This window comes from Xenopus laevis, chromosome 7S, assembly GCF_017654675.1.
Source record: "Xenopus laevis strain J_2021 chromosome 7S, Xenopus_laevis_v10.1, whole genome shotgun sequence".
Taxonomy (NCBI): domain Eukaryota; kingdom Metazoa; phylum Chordata; class Amphibia; order Anura; family Pipidae; genus Xenopus; species Xenopus laevis.
In genome coordinates, this window is record NC_054384.1 from 70334472 (window position 1) to 70351611 (window position 17140).

A 17140-nucleotide genomic window follows, 5' to 3' on the forward strand; every position below is an offset into this window, starting at 1 on the left:
TCACTTGCAAACAGAGATCAGAGCTAATGTACTATTCCATGTTCTGAAATAAATACTACAAGCAGTGAAATTAGGGCTGTATATAAGTCCAATGCCCCCCTAGGCACCTGACCTAAACACGCCCCCTACACTGTGCGCATGACATCACTTCCACCAACCAATTGCCTGCATGATCCCTTTATCTATAATACCCTCATTCATACTGTATGTCTAAACTACTGGTCTTGCTGTCATTTAACCACCCACAGTCTCAGTATTACCCTGTTGCTTTATCAGTTTTTTACAGTGGGAGTTGTATAATGCACTTTTAGCTTGTATAACCTTCCTCCATACAGTACAGCTAGCTATGTTCAACTCTGTGTTCATTCCAGGAGTCTGATTCTCAACATTTGTTTCATAAAACCTCTATAGTTTATACCTTCTTACACTAATAATGGGTGTGATAAAGGCTGTGCATAGTCATGTCTATATAAATATCCCACTTAATCCAGCTGCAACCCAGTATAACTTGCCTTTATTATCATCTACTAAATTAGCAGATTCCTCCCTAATTCCAGGGAATTTTAGACAACTAAGGTGAAAGAGCATGTGATGATGATTCTAAAAGAGAATTTGGTTGCAGATCTGCATGTAACTGGTTTTCTCTCTAAATATTCAATTTCCATGGCTTCCTTAAACCAACACAGACATCCCTAGCCCAATACCCACAATAAAGATACACACAATGACTTTGTGGTTAATCTGTGTAATTCACAGCTTTATTAATAATTAGATAAACTACGCTTTTTGATCGCAAGGAAGGCAAAAAACCTCTGAGAAGCGAATTTCCTTCACTAGAGGGAAAAATTCCTTCCTGACCCCTTAAAGGCGATCGGATTTGCTCCCACGATCAATGCGCCAAATTGAATCAAGGGAAGCGGAGGGGGGGGAATATGGAAAGGTAAGGGACTGCGGTGAAAGGATGAGAAAGAGAAGGGAATATGGCAGCATAAACAAGGGTATATGAAAATTCTCACCACCGCACTCCTGTATATTTACTCCTCTGCTTCCAGTGGTGCTGGGTCTCCGTGGACCCGGCAAGGTCCCTTATAGAGGAATATGGAAAAGTACGGATCCGCACACACTTGGGTTAACCCAAGTTTATTGTGCCACCACTAAGGTGGTGGCACAATAAACTTGGGTTAACCCCCATCTGCTTGAAGATAAAGTGTGTGCGGATCCGTACTTTTCCATATTCCAGCATAAACTAGGGCACATTTAAGATGCACGATGAATTCTGCATTCCTTTCCATTCCATTGGAGGGATGGAATGAAAAGGAATGCAGGGTCTACCAAGTGGCTTAAAGGAGTCCCTGTGTATAACACCATATTTTGGATAAAGGGGAGGAACCACTGGTGGAACTACAGTGGCTGAAAGCACCGCTGGTGAAAGTGCAGTGGATGAAAGGGGGGCATCACTGGTGGAATTGAGATGTCCCATAGTTACTGCTGTTTCCTGAGGATGTGGTGTCTAGACTGAGGTACATCGGTATTTGGTACCCAGGAAACTGGTGGTGGTGCTGGTATCATTTGCCGTTTGTGAGTTCCGAGGACAACCTGTAAAACCAAACAAAATACCTTAGCAAGTGATATCCTTGTAAAATCCTTATACGGATATGGGAACTGTTATCCAGAATGCTTGGGACATGGGGTTTTCTGGATAACGGATCTTTCTGTAATTTGGATCTTCATACCTCAAGTCTACTAGAAAATCATGTAAACATTAAATAAACCCAATAGGGTGATTTTGCTTCCACTAACTATATCTTAGTTTGAATCAAGTACATTCAACTGTTTTATTATTACAGAGAAAAAGGAAATAATTTTTAAAAAATTGGATTAGTTGAATAAAATTAAGTCTATGGGAGATGGACTTTACGAAATTCGAGGCTTCTTGGATAATGGGTTTCCAGATAACGGATCCCACACCTGTAATATTGAGGAGCACATTGAGAACAAATCAGGTGATTAAGCAAAATTAAATGATTGACCAAGTGTGGGAAAGAAAAGGATGGATTATATACTGCACCTGAATATCTCTCATTGTTCTTAATCAGTATGGCCTTGTTGATCTTCTCTAGGTCTTTATAGAGGTGTTTCAGGTGGGCCTTGATGTATCTGTAGTCCTGCCAGAACTCGTTCTTAAGGTGTAATTTCCACCATTTTGTTATCTTCACGCAGTCCTTGGCCATCCACAGATCGTAGAGTGCAAACCTGATGTCAAAGGTGATCTTGTCCCTGATACACTCGAGATAAGGGCCTGCGAGTGGATCCTCAAAATCCTTGATCTCAAAGATGTCCAGATCAGGCGAGATCCACGGTGCAGGCTAGAAAAATGTAAGAAGCAAGAAAACATTGAGGTCAGGGCACACACTATGCTAAACCCTGTCAAATTTCTGTTTCGTTGTATTTACACAGAAGATATGCCATGTTTAGCATTGGGTTAGCCCCTCTTTTAACCCCTTGGATACCTTTCTCAGCAGTCAGAAAATAAAATGAGGAAATTAGCTTTGAGCACCTTTACCTTTTCAAAGCGCCACTGGTAGTAAATCCGGCTACTTGCACTCATGCCCATCTTTGATGTTCCTGTAATATAAAATAGAGATTTGGGAAGGTTAGAGTTAACGTAAAGATGTAAGACCCCCAAATAAACACAATAAAGAGGTAAAAACAGCAGCATATTTACACCTTATTTAATAAGAACCCTTTTCATTCAGAAACTATGGTTTTAATATGGTTCCAATTAGAAACAAATGCTTACTTATGTATATAGAATGCCCCTCCCACCAGCTCCCCATGTCCCCATTTTAAGACAATACCATCCCATTTTATTTGGTCCACAAATCAGCCCATTATTTCTCTCAGGGCCCTACTTTCCTCTGGATCAGCAGTTACACAAAAGGTAGACCTTGATGGATGTGTGTCTTTTTTCAGCCTCATCTACTGTGTAATACATATTACAGATGGGAACAGGGCCGCCATTAGAAATCACGGGGGGCCTGCCCACACTTGCGCCCGAACCTACTTGCGCCCATACCCCACCCCAGATCCCACCCACTCCACATCACAGTTAAAAGACTACACAGACATCAGCGCAAAAAAAATTAACCCCCCACACACAAGTTATAAAAAGCTATTGATGGTCAGGGCCCCCCATAAAAGTTTTTTTTTTAAAAAAAAAAGCATTGGTGCCAGTAAAAAAGTTTTACAAGTAAAAAAAAAAATTGGGCCCCAAAGAATATTTATATATAAAAAACAATTTGCTCCAGGGCCCCCCTTACAAGTTAAAAAAATTTGGGGCCCCTAATTGTTTTTTTTTTAAAAAAAAAAACATTGGTGGCAGGGGCCCCCTTAGAAGTTAAAAAAAATTGGGGCACTTTTGTGACTTTGTTTCTTTTCGCCACTTCAGGACTTCAATTTCGGCTGTTTTTGTGACTTCAGGTCTTTTCGGCGCTTCGGCTATTTTTGTAGCTTCGGGTCTTTTTGCCGCTTCGGGAGTTCGGCTTCAACTGTTTTCGTGACTTCGGGTCCTTTGGCTGTTTGTCTTTTCGCACTTCCGCATTTCGGCTTGTCCCCCGTGTCCCCCCCTGATGGCGGCCCTGGATGGAAAAATGCAGGATCCTTACCTTCCTCCAAATAACCCGCAATGGGTTGGGCAAGTTGTTCTTCTGCTCCTGATGAAAGATGATAGTCTTTAAAAAGACTTTTGTGTTTCTTCTTTATCTCTTTCTGCTCCTGGGAATCGCTGGGAATCACTGATAATCGCTAGGAATCGCTGAGAATCACTAGGAATCGCTCGTATTTCACTTTATGGGGAGAGAAACAGAAAGTTAAATGAACACTTGGAATCACCCTCATTCATTTCTATGTCAATTGCTTTCACCAGTGCTCAATTAAACTGAATTTAGAAATGAACGAGAGTGATCATTTGGGAGTGAACATTTGGTTGGCCATACACTGAACTGGAAATCACATGGGGACAAAACATCCTAAATCCCCCTCTGTGCCATTACTGTAAAGCTGTATGTTACTGGCAGGGTGTAATAGGGGCAGAAGACACTGGTTCCCATTAGAGGCCCAGGTGAGTAATGGGCCCACTGGGGCTTTTCATAACCAGTCAAGCTCTGATCATTGTCCCTGCACCCATAACACAAGGCACCCTAATTCTAGGCTTGTGCTACTTGTCTTTCTTCTCAGGTCCTCCCTTACCCATCATCTACTCTAATGCTGAGGCCACTAGGATGAGTGATGAGTGGGACAATTGGCCAATGGCAGTTGGAAAAATGGCAGTTGACAGTTACAGTTAAAGAGCAGCAGAGTAAATGGTCTAACACTTTAAAAGCTGTAACAAGTAAACAAGAAATACCAAACACACTATATTCTATAAGTACAAGTCAGCCACAGGGGGTGCTGGGAATTGTAGTTAAGGCACAGCTAGATAAGCACAGGTTTAGAGTTGGTGGGACAGCAAGTTCTCATGTTGTCTCACTCCCCTTAGCAATGGCACACAGGCAGATTTTGGGTACTTTGGCACCCACAAGTTTTAGTAGTTTGGGAAGGGGCAGGAATGCCACCAGAAACTATTTTCAAGGCCCCACCATTGATTGTCCCCTTCCTTGTAGTTGTACCCCTGATGGCTTATCACCAAAAATGACACTTCCCCCCCTTTTCCAATGAGATTGGAAAAGATGGAACTGGAAAGACAAACTGACATCTCCAATGGACAATTTCATGACAAGCACCTTCCCATTCAGTTACAATAGCAGGCAATGGTGGGGCAATTTCGGGAGCTTTGGCTCTAGACTAAAGTCCGGACTGGGACTTAAAAACGGCCCTGGCATTTGAGACACACAGAGGCTCTCACAGCCCCCCTCCAGCAGCCCAATAGTGTCTCTCTATGGCATATTACAGCAGCCCCTTTGGCATTTGCCAGAACCCACAGATAGTCCCCGCACTACTATAAATCATGGAAGTCACACTGCCCAAACTATCCCCTTGTATCATTGACTTTATGCCCCCCCCATAAAATCTGTTCCACTTACCTCTGAATCCAGAAATGAAATACTGGTCACTTGTGCCTGAGCCGTTAAGTCACCTTCCCTGGCAGCTTTCAGCCAATCAGTGCTGAGCTTGGAGTGATGTCATCCTCAAGTAAGGCATGATATACCAGTAATTGTCAGCCAATCACATCAGTCACACACATGTGCATTTATGAAAATACAACAAATAGACATCAAACATAAGCAGTCATAGAACCAGGGCCACCATCAGAACTCACTGGTCCCTGACTGGAATCTCCCATGCCCAATGAATGAAGGTCCTGCTGAGATCTCCTCTCTTAGCCCATCAGCTACAACTCTGCTACTGGTTCTGGCTTTGAATGCTGGGAATTGTAGTTTAGCAGTGGCTAGAGAGATACAGTTATGAGATCACTGAGGCAGACAGTATTATTCTGTTAGGAATATGTTTTTTCACTTTACTCTTTTGCAGTTCTTTATGTTTGAATTGGAATAGTTTTCTTGTTTCAAATGTTCTACCTCCCTAGCAACCAGGCAGAGGCTTAAATAGACATAGAAAGGCATAGTATCCCTTGAAGCTTGCAGCCTATTGCCACAGTCTATTGTCACTTGTCTATAGAGACTGACTAGAGCTGCACCCAACAAATATGCTTTAGTAGGGTGCAGCAGACCCAGCAAGGGCCTAAACATTCCCCCTATGCCGTGCACCCTAACCCCTCACCACCACCCCCACAGACAAACACCAGCTTCTTCACCGGATTTCCAATGGAAATCGGTAGCAGAGGCTGGGGAATCTTATTTTTTTTTAATTTAAAAAAATACATTTATAGACACCCAAAGGCCGCCCCCCCAAAACCTGCCGCTTTAGGCACAGGCCCTCAGGTGTCTTAATATAAATATGCCCCTGTCCTCTCCAAGAGATAACACGGCCCCTACATCAGAAGCAGTTTCTGGAAACCGCAGATATTTTATATGTACAATACTGTAGCAGGTGCTGAGGTAAATCTGACATGGACAGTGTTTGCATGCAGTGCTTCCTTTTATGAGGACTGAGAGAAAAACACATTGTTTGTTGCATAATATTTCCACACACACACTCCCTCTCTCACACACACACACTCTCACACACTCCCTCTCTCACACACACACGTCATAATAGAGGATATTCTGTTGCCATATGTAAAAAAATGGACCAGAAAAATGGTGTAAAGTCAGTGAAATGTATTATGCATTAAATATTGGTGGGACCACAAAAAGTTGTATAACATATGGAAATACTTAAAATGAGGGGATTTAAAATGGAGGAATCACTGTTTGTATCTAGTTGTAACTAGAACTCTAGAGGGAATAATATTCTACAAACCTCTGGCTAGTAATTTTGTTAAGAAAGTAGAAAATACCAAGTGTTGTCCTGGCAAACAAGGAGTTTGTGTCACTAACAGAATGGCAATGCTATACATGTGCAACAGTTACTACTCGAAATATTTATAGAAAAGCTGTTGTTAGGTTTGCGTAGAAACCAAAATGTGGGTACAAGTAAATTGTGTAATATGTTTTCTTTCTTGCCCCCCCCCTGGAAAATCTTCTGTGGACGCCCATGGTTCATCCTGTATAAACTGTAATAAAGTGCAATGTTAAAATAATTTGCTATCAAGTTTTTGGGGGACACATCTATTGGTAACTGGAATTAGTGAATAAAAAACAAAGGTTTGCAGAAATAGATGCAATTGGGCATATACTTAATCACAAATTGGCACAGTAAGGCAAATACTTTAAAAGACTGCCTAGCATCATTTCCAGTGCTCAGCATGCACTGCAACTGCGCTGTGTTGTTTAACAATGGGTGCTAAGGGAACCTTGGAGTGATCTCCTGGTCAAGAGATGGGGGTAGCTCGAGTGTTTCTCCCGTGTCAATAAGTACAGTAGTGCACGATTAGAAGGCAGGAAGAGCCAAGATCGCACATAATACTTTCTGTAAATAGTTGGGCAATATTCAGTTCAGCCAGCAGATGGCACAAACCCCAACATGACAATCCAACCCTATTCCTAGCCAGTAGTTCTTTGGTTTGTTCCCAAAAGCAGACACCATTTTCATATAGCTTTACAATTGCTGAGTGTTGGCAGTGATGAAATGCCTTGTATGTTGTGTTCTTTCAATCAACATGTAAAATACATTAGTATATTAAAAACAGAGGCGTTGTAGTCACAGTGGGTGTTAAAGGATTTATGTACTGAGTCCACAGGCTTGATACTGTGGTCACATAATTACAGTATGCTAGTTACATTTAATTGTTTACAAAATCGTTAATATTTGTTTAGCCTTTATTATCTATCACAAACGTATGCAGTTGAAAAGTTCTGTGAAGTTATTGTTCTGCATGTGCCTTTTTCTTCCATTCCACACAGGGATATATAATTTGCCCAAAGAGGTGGTGGGCTAAGTTACTCTGCTCCTTCTGTTTGGCTTCCAGGCCAACAAGTAGTTCCTAAAGTACTGCCCCAGCACTTCCAACAAATTGAAATTATTTAATATTGTTTGAAGTATGGCCAGCATTTTTAAAGTTGCAAATATATTTATCAGACTTTTTCTCTTCTCTGGGTCCGAGCTTTACATAGGTTTATTTCAATCCTTGACAATCTCATACTTTAAAGTGGTGGTTCACCTATAAGCTAATGGCCTAGAATAGAAAATCCATAGCAACTTTGTAATTGGTCTCTTTCTGCCTCTTTCAAGCTTTAGATGGGGATCACCAACCCCAGCAGACAAAAAACTATTACTCTCTGAGGCTAGAATGTTATTGTTTTTGCTACTTTTGTATTACTTATATTCCTATTAAGTCCTTCCCCTGTTCATATTCCAGTTTCTCATTCAAATCACTGCCTGGTTGCTAGGATAAATAAGATCATTACAACCAGACAGCTACTGAAATGCAAAACTGGAGAGTTACTGAACAAAAAGCAAAATAACTTAAAATAACAAAAAAATAAAAAATAAAGACCAACTGCAAATTGTCTCAGAATAACATATCATACCAACATATCATACCAAAAGTTAACTTAATATGGTGAACCACCCCTTTTGCCTTTGTATCTGCTCATCTAAGTTATAAGCACAAAATCTTTGAGAAATGGAAAGGACCATGCAGGTTTTTTTCTACTTGAACTCACTTCCTTTTCACTTTGGGGTCTCTAAAGGTCAGGTAAGTGGTTCTAAAAACACTGGAGCTCAGGCTTCTCTATTTATTATTATTATTATTATTATTATTTTTAATAATAAAATATTTAGTTACTTCAAGGTTTAGAGTTGTTTTTCACTTGTAAACACACAAGGATTTAAAGGTTTTTTTATTCTCAAGATCCGTTCTGAGTTTTTATTCATTAGTGCTTTTAATATGCGCATCTTTTAATAAATTAGTAGACATTTATGCTTTTTTAGTCGTGGTTGAAAAAAACCTCTAAAACTACACAAATTTGAATTTTGAAGAATAGGTTTCTTACTGTTGTGGGAAAGACTGCTATAGACTGAGCCCAGGGGTTCCTAGCTACTGCTTCCAAAAAAGAATATGTTTGCCAGACTTAAAAGAAAAAAAACAATGCAAATTAGGTTTTAGAACTACTGATTTCCCCTTGGCTCACTTGCTGTCTTGCCTGCTCAGACCCAGACCAAAGTTGAAGGGTTTAAGACCTCCCACCAGAAAAAAATTTCAGGTCACCAGTGATGTGAAAAGATTTTCGGGTGACCCATAATTTAGTGTGCATTGCAGGTCACCGACAGGCCTCCCTACAGAGGAAGCAGACAAAGGCACCTCCACCCACCCACCCCTAGCTCTGGGGTATTCTTCCTCTCTAGTTACACTACTGACCTGGACTATATTTTGATCCAAATAAACCTTTACTGTCTGCTACAAGAACACATATTTTGTGTCCTATATTTATGGAGCTGGGTGAATTACTTACATAAAGATTCAAAAACTAAATTATCCCTTGCTTCTGCAGGTTGTTTTCTTTATTACTGGAGCTAAGTTTATAGAACAACGGTGTCTACATCTGGTTTGGATTATCCTAATTTAGAGATCACTGATCAGACATAATATAGTGGATTTAAAGAAAAACTTTATTAATGGTCTGTATTGACAACCCCAAGAAAATTAGATGAATTTTTTTTAGGAGAGAGAAAATATACCTCCTTTTTTTACATGAGCTCATTCATTAGGGCTTTATGGGATACTGTTGTCCCAAATACATTTAGTATACAAAAATATCCCTAGTACACAGAATGAATGTCTCTCAGGGTATTTGTGTTCATATACACAGATAAAAAATATATACAAAATCATACCTCCCAACAGTCCCAATTTAGACAGCTCAACCCGCAGTCCTGGGTTTGTTACTGAAATGTCCCAACTTTCTCTTTGATCTCCTGCACTGAACAGCCAGAAAAAGATACAATGTTTCAAAATTAATTAGCTTTTGGCAGAGAACCCAGAATAGATACTTAGTTAATTTTGTAACATTTTAAGATAAGCAAAGAAACAATTGTACAATTTAAGATGAGCAAGTCTCTTGGAGAAACTGTGACTTGCAGCTTAAAGGGCAATACACCTTCATTAGCAAAACACATAAAAACCACAGAAATGTGTTCAAACTTTCAAAACCTGCCAAATTCTGTACAATGGACATGGTAATTAGGGGTGTGGCAACAAAAATGGGTGTTGTCAAAAAATGTTCGCAAATCTTTTTGTCCCTCTTTGTATTTCCAAAATGTTGGGAGGCATGCAAAAGACCTATTTCTATTAAATAATGAGAACAATATTTGGTTTGTGTATACAAGAATATCATTATATTCATAGGTGGATGGTGACTTTTTTGTTTGGGGAGGTGAAAATATATATCTGACTAAAATGACCATCAACAGCCTGGACTTACACTTACCAAACCATTTTTTTTAAATGTCGCACAGATGTTATTAAAGGGTTGGTTATAGAATGACTAATACCAAGCAACTTTTCAATTGGTCTTCAGTTTTTATTTTTTAATAGTTTTAATTATTTGTGATTTTTTTCCTCTGAGTTTTTCCATCTTTCAAATGGGGTCACTGCACTGATGCAATATAAAAAAAAACAAATGCTCTGTAAGGCTACAAATGTATTGTTATTGCTATTATGAATTATTAATCTTTCTACTTAGACTCTTTCCTATTCTTATTCCAGTCTCTTATTTAAATCAATGCATGGTTGCTAGGGTACTTTGGACCCTATCAAACAGATTGTTGAGACAGTTAACAAGAGAGCTGCTGAATAAAAAGCAGTTTTGGCCAGATTTATCAAAGATCAAATTTTGGACTGAGGTGAATTTTTTTCTACTCTAATAAATTGAAATTGTCTACAATTCGATCGAATGGGAACGATCCGAAAATTTGTTTTGTATTCTAATCAAATACGAACGAAACTCGAATATAATTTTCCTCCAAAAAACTTGAATGTCAGGAAGGCTATTAACATATTCAAATGGGTCAATTGACCTCTGCCATTAACTTGTAAATGAATTTGGCAGGTGGCAAATATTTAAATGTAAACTGTTTCCACGCTCGAGGTGTGATAAATCTGGGGGATTAAAATTTGAATGTGTGAATTTTGACACCAAAAAAAAAAAAAATAAAATATGAATTCAGATTTACTATTCGATTCTTAACAAATCTGCCCCAATGGTAGATAAATTCCTTACACTCAACTCTCAATTTGTTTTCAGCAATAACCCTTCCAGCTAGACAGTCCTCCAAACACCCCAGCTGAGCTATATCTCTGGCAAACCAAATTATTATTCCCTAGCAATATACAGCCCCAAAAAGTCCTGACTCAAAACTTTTTGCTCTATAGCTCCATGGCTTTGCTTGTCAGTGTTAGGAGATGTTATAAAATTACATAATATACATCTCAACATTTTGGAAATAGAAAGAGGGACAAAAAGGGCACTTTTTTTGGCCCAGCCAATTTTTGTGGTCACACCTTCTAATTACCATGTTCATTTTACAAAATTTGCCAGGTTATGAAAGTTTGAACATATTTGTGTAGTTTTTTTGTGTTATTACAGTTTTGTTAATAATGGTGAATTGCCCTTTAAGCCGCAAATCAGTTTGCCTATAATACTGGGGAAAGCTGGAAGCTGTTTTTCTGAAGGTTGTTTTTTTTCTATGAATGAAGATGGGATTGGGGAATCAAGTGTGCATACTTCATATCAAAGTGTCCCCAACTCATAAAATTTTAACATACCCCTCCCCCCACACATACACCATAAAACAATGGGTTAGAGTGTATTAAGGAAATTTTTATCTTTCTGCTGGATGGTGATGGCTGCAACTCGAAAATCTTTATTTCTATTTTGGATTAGAGATAGTCCCCCCTCTTTGAAAGATATACTTTCATACTTACATAGTCTATGTATGCAGGAGATAATTCGATTTAGGTTGGAGGATTCTATTCAGAGAAACGAAGTTCAATGTAGATGGTCTATATATATCTCGTCATTAGATACTGCTAAGAGACAAGTTGTTCTAAAATTTATGAGGCAAGATGAATTTAATGAATGAATTTGATAACATTTTATTTATATTCTATTTTAAGCATATAGTATTTATAGTGCTTGGTTTTATTTATTTATTTATATAATTATTTATTTAAATGCTTTCTAGATAACTATAGGTCAATATGAATTTGTTTTTTTTTTTTTTTTGTTTTTTTTGTTTGTTTTGTTATGTACGGATATTTGATATTTGTCATTTGGTTTACATCAACCTTAATTTTATGAACATTGTTTATTTGTTCTTTATTGTATTGTATTTTTAAAATTCAATAAAAAGAATTTGAAAAGAAAAGAGTGTATTAAGGGCAACTTACACTTTCAACATTTTAGTTTGGGGTTCAGTTAGTATATCAGAGGCTATAGTTCCTATAGCCATTAGTGTGTATAGTGAGCACACTTACTGAACCTGATTTGCATTCAGCACAATGTTTCTCATGCCCTTTACATCTGCTATAACTTCTGACTTAATTCACAGGGAGAGCTTCACAATACAGCAGTAGCGCCCAGTTTGCCCGGTTTATCAGGATATGGCATTATTTAAAAGAAATAGTAAGCATCACTTAAATGCTTTATAAAAAATATTTCCCAGGTTGCTGTTAACTGACATTGGTATAAAAAATGTGGTTATGTTACTTTAAGTGCTCTTCTAACAGCACAAATATCAGGAAGTTGTAAAGGTGCATTTCTTAGAAATGTTTTCATAAATTCCTCCAAAGCAACATTCTAATTCACATGAATTCCTCCAGAGTCACATTCTAATTCAGTTCTGCTATTAAAGGAAACACTAAATCCTAAAAACAAATATGACTAAAATTGCTGTACAGGTATGGGACCAATTATCCAGAATATTCGGGATACTAGAAAATCATGTAAACATTACATAAACCCAATAGGCTGGTTCTGCTTCCATTAAGGATTCATTATATCTTAGTTTGTATCAAGTACAAGGTACTGTTTTATTATTACAGAGAAAAAGGAAATAATTTAAAAAAAATTGGATTATGTGGATAAAATGGAGTCTTTGGGAGGCAGCCTTTCTGTAATTCAAAACTTTCTGGATAATGGGTTTCTGGATAACGAATCCCATTCTTGTATTTTATATACTGAACTTACTGGGCCAGCCTAAAGTTTCCGCATCTGTTCCTTAGGGGTCCTATTTTAAATTAAAGATACTTACATTTTTGTGAATTTCCCTCCCATTCCTAGGGCGTACATGTTGAGATCCACTCATTTTGCAAGGTTACCAAAAAGCAGTTCTCTGCCCAATGTGGGTACCCAACACTAAGCCATATTAGGCTGATATGATGTTTGGCCTGGAGGCTGTGGCCTAACTATAGAGGAAGCAGACTGGTTCATAAAAGTGAACTTGCTATTCCTGCACCTTCTCTGCAGACACTGTACTATAACTCCTAACATGCTTATAGACCTTCAGTTGCAGCAACAACTCAACTTCAACTCACAGTATACTATAGAGGGATTGCCTCCTAGCCAGTATTTTACCAGCCTTGTTGGTATGTCAATGTTATTAATGGGAAAGAATGCTAGAGAGATAAGAAGGCCAGAGCTGGACCTAGAGGTATGAAGAAGAGGCATACCCCTAGGTCAAGTCCTGGGTGCAAACAATATGGGAGGATCTGAAACCTTGGAAGGAGAAGCAATAAAACAAACACTGTTTCATACCTCTCAACTTCTTAGTGAAATGTCTAGCATTTATCTTTGATCTCCTGCCTGACACCAGAAAAAGATATAAAGTTTCTGAAACTTAGCTAAAATATGAGACTTTTGGCAGAGAACACAGAATACTCAGCATCTGCACTGTAACAATTTAAGATAAACAAAGATAAAATTGTAACTTTTTAAGATAAGCAGGTCTCTTGGGTGAACCGTGCCTTGCAGCTTAAAGGAAAATTCACCTTCATTAGCAAAATTGTAATAACACGTAAAAACTTGGCTCTAAAACCCCCAGAAATGTGTTAAAACCTGCCAAATTTTTGTAAAATGGACATGGTATTTAGGAGCGTGGCCACAAAATATGTGTGGTCAATTATTTTGACACTCAACGCACAGCAGATCTTTTTGTCCCTCTTTCCTATTTTCATATGTTGGGAATTATGCCCTATATAGTAACTAAATTACTACTTATTACTACCCACTGTCTGGCAGAGCTTGTGGCAGACAGAGACCAGCATTAAGGTAGAGAATAGAAAATCAGTTTTAATAGCTAACATTTTCTGCAATTGCACCCCCCATCCAGAAATGTTTGCACCCTATATTGATGCCTCTGATGCATGCCCCTAGGTTGCTAAATTAGCTGATCTTTACCCAAATGCTGAAACAAATCAAGCTGATCTAAATTGTGCTGGGGGCCAATGATCAGATCATACCATGGGCATCAGAATTCACAGATGTGGACCTTTCCTGCTTTTTCTTGATTTAGTAGTAATTTAGTAGTAGAACTTCTATTACTGAATAAAAAAAGGCACCTTATGTATCAAACATTTTACCAGGGTTAAAGGTGCATATGGCCACTAGAGGGCGCTGATGGTTAATTATAAATATGGATACGCCGATAAAGATTGTGCCCTGATCAAATGCGAACCCAGGATTTCAAATACCGTGCCGTCAAATGAAAGATATATTGCATAGCATTATGTTGAAACATGTTCACACCATTAACATTTTTTATCATTAGTTTCCCTCTTTAAGGGTGAATGGTAAAAGCAAAACATAGGGGCTACAGAGAGTTTAGAAAAGCTTTATACAATGTGTTTTTCACAAAGTGTCTCTGTTTAGAGGAAAATGTAAGAATGAACATACACAGGTCAGAGCAACAAGTTTGGCATCTCCTACAATAAATTAAATAAATATCTAGATCAATAATAACTTTCTGTGTAACTAGTAGGTTTCATTGGATATTTCTGCAGCACAGAGTAACCATGTTCTAAACCTAGCATCATCTCTTTCCAGTAAAGGTTTTTTTTCCTGTTATCCTCACTCTTTCTCTCTGTAGGAATGCAGAATTTAAGCAGCAGAATAACACAAGGAGAGGGGACTTTTATTGTGACACAGGCATCTCCACCCTCCTATAGAGGAACTAGAGAAAGGGAGCAGACCAGAGAAATCAGTGCAGGAGTGGGAATGTGTGCACTGACAGGGAGCTGGGAAATTAGCTGGCAGTTAGACTTTAGGTCTTCTAGGCAAATGTCTTCTCTACATGCACACAGTAGGCACTCATGGTGGGAAGTATATTGCATCTACTGGAGGATATAAGAGAATAAAGCCAGGAAAGAAGGGATCAGTGGGAATCGTTTTTACCAACTGTAAAATGCCAGACAGGTATAAGCAGGTATTTCTAGCCAGGGATTGCTGGAAATGAAAAACAAACATGGAAGAAGAGGTTCAGCAAGAGCAAAAAATAAATAAAGCTATTGATCATTATGGGTAGAATTTGATAGGGAGGCAAATAGATAAATGAGACCAGTAGAAAAAATGGCCTGCATGGAACAAGGGGATAAGAGATAGATAGATCACAGAATGCAGGTATATTTGCCATTCTTTGATAAATGTAATATATTCAAGATAAGTATTGTAGGCATTAGGAAAAGGCACTGACATCACTTCGGAGCCACAGGTTACATTCCTTCTACCAGGGAATATATTGCATGTGTAGGGATGGGAATGGGGATCGTAGGACACAATTTCGGGGGGGTGGGAGGATCACAGCTCCTTTATTGGCTCCCTCTGTCCGAGGAATGTCCCTTTATGCTACCAGACTGTTCACTAAACAAACTCCATTGTTAAAGGCTCTCAGTCTCAAATATGCAATTTCATGTGTTCCTGTGGAATGCATCCTGATTTATGACTTCAGTACAATTGCGCCCAATTTTCTTTAATATTAAAGTGCATTTGTGAATGTTTGATGCAATTGCATTGAACGGAACATTCCTTATGGCCACACAAGTGTGAGAAAATGCTGTATTGTGGGGAAAAAAAACAATGGAAAATTACACCCCAAATTGCACTTCACACTTGCATACAGTGGCTTAACAACCGTGAGCTGGGTTCGCCATCCCAAAAAAAATATCAAAGGAGGGGCCTAGGCGCACATCAACCCTACCCAACCCTACCCTGTCCTCCCTCCTCATTGTAAGAGCCCGATTACAATGCCATTTACCTTGCAACCTGTGCCTAGTTCCCATGTACCAGTATAGCCTGCCTTGAAAAATAGTGTGCAAAATACAGGTCCATGTATCTAGTGAGCAGGTTTCACTTAAACACAACTAACAAACATACAGAATTAAACACTAATGGTGTCATTGACACTGCTTAAGCAGAAAGACTGGCAGCACAACTTGCATTCTGTTAACTAGAGCAGGTGCTAATTTGTGGTTCTATTGGTAACAAAACTTGCTATTATGCTGAAAATTCTGGGTGAAATACTGCATTGCGGGTAAAACAATAATCACAATATGCACTGATATTTAGTGCTAGGCACATAACATTTCTTTGGTAAATGTGCCCTACATAGTGTAAGCAATGATAAGAGTGAAGTTTGGGAGCAACATACTGTTTTCTTTGCAAATATCCTCCATGCCTTACAGAATTGTTTCACATCTCTACATTCCATTTCGGAGCACAGAGACCTGCAGCTGCTCCGAAGCTTCCTGCTTGCTTCCAACAAGTCCCCTTTTAACTCTATTGATTAATAAATGAGACACGAAACCAGAAGTTTCATTTGTTCTATTATCCATGCATATGTTAATCAGCTGAATTCTCATGCACAGAGCTGATATATGCCTTTGAGGTTCAGCTAAACAGAACACACTGCAAAGTGGCACACCTCAAAATTAAACAATTCACTTACTGATCTCTTTGGGCTCTTACTCATGAGCGATTGTCCCTGTGCTCCGTTTAAATGTGTTCAGCCACAGGGAAGAGCAGGACTAGACACAGACGATTATTTTTAATGGTCCCGTATTCATGACAAAGCATGTAAGCACCAGGTACAACACAGGTGAAACGCAGCTTGTTGCGATTATATGGCGCTTCTAAAGAATTGATTACATTTAGGGAAGAGCTCCATGAGCATTTTTCGTCGGATTGACGCACGTCGACAAAACACCCGCGACAAGTCGTACGCTTGAAGATATAATTGGACTGAATGAAAAGTCAGAGGTAACAACTACATTACATCCGATGTGACACGACTGTCGGATGTGGATGCAGAAAGCAGCACCTTCATCCGACAGTCGGACTGTGTAGTTGTTAACTCCAACTTTCCATTCAGTCCAATTATATCTTCATGCGTGCGACTCTATACGACTTGTCGCGGGTGTTGATCCGTCGAAAACTCGTGGAGCTCTACCCTAGTCCTGTGCACCCTGTGGTTGAACGCCTTTAAACTGAACGCAGCAGTGGCGTAACTAGATATTGCTGGGCCCCACAGCAAATTAATTTTAGGGCCCCCAACATATCCAGTGTTTATCCTGTTTTACCAATATATT

At 38.9% G+C, this 17140-nt stretch overlaps 1 long non-coding RNA gene across 1 annotated transcript; it reads right to left on the minus strand.

The window, feature by feature from the left end:
* Nucleotides 1-993: 993 nt before the first annotated feature.
* Nucleotides 994-2131, minus strand: LOC121396157. Its single transcript, XR_005962863.1, has 2 exons — nt 2069-2131; nt 994-1596 (listed from the first exon to the last, which is right to left on the minus strand). It is a non-coding gene; the product is annotated as an uncharacterized LOC121396157 (long non-coding RNA).
* Nucleotides 2132-17140: the final 15009 nt, after the last annotated feature.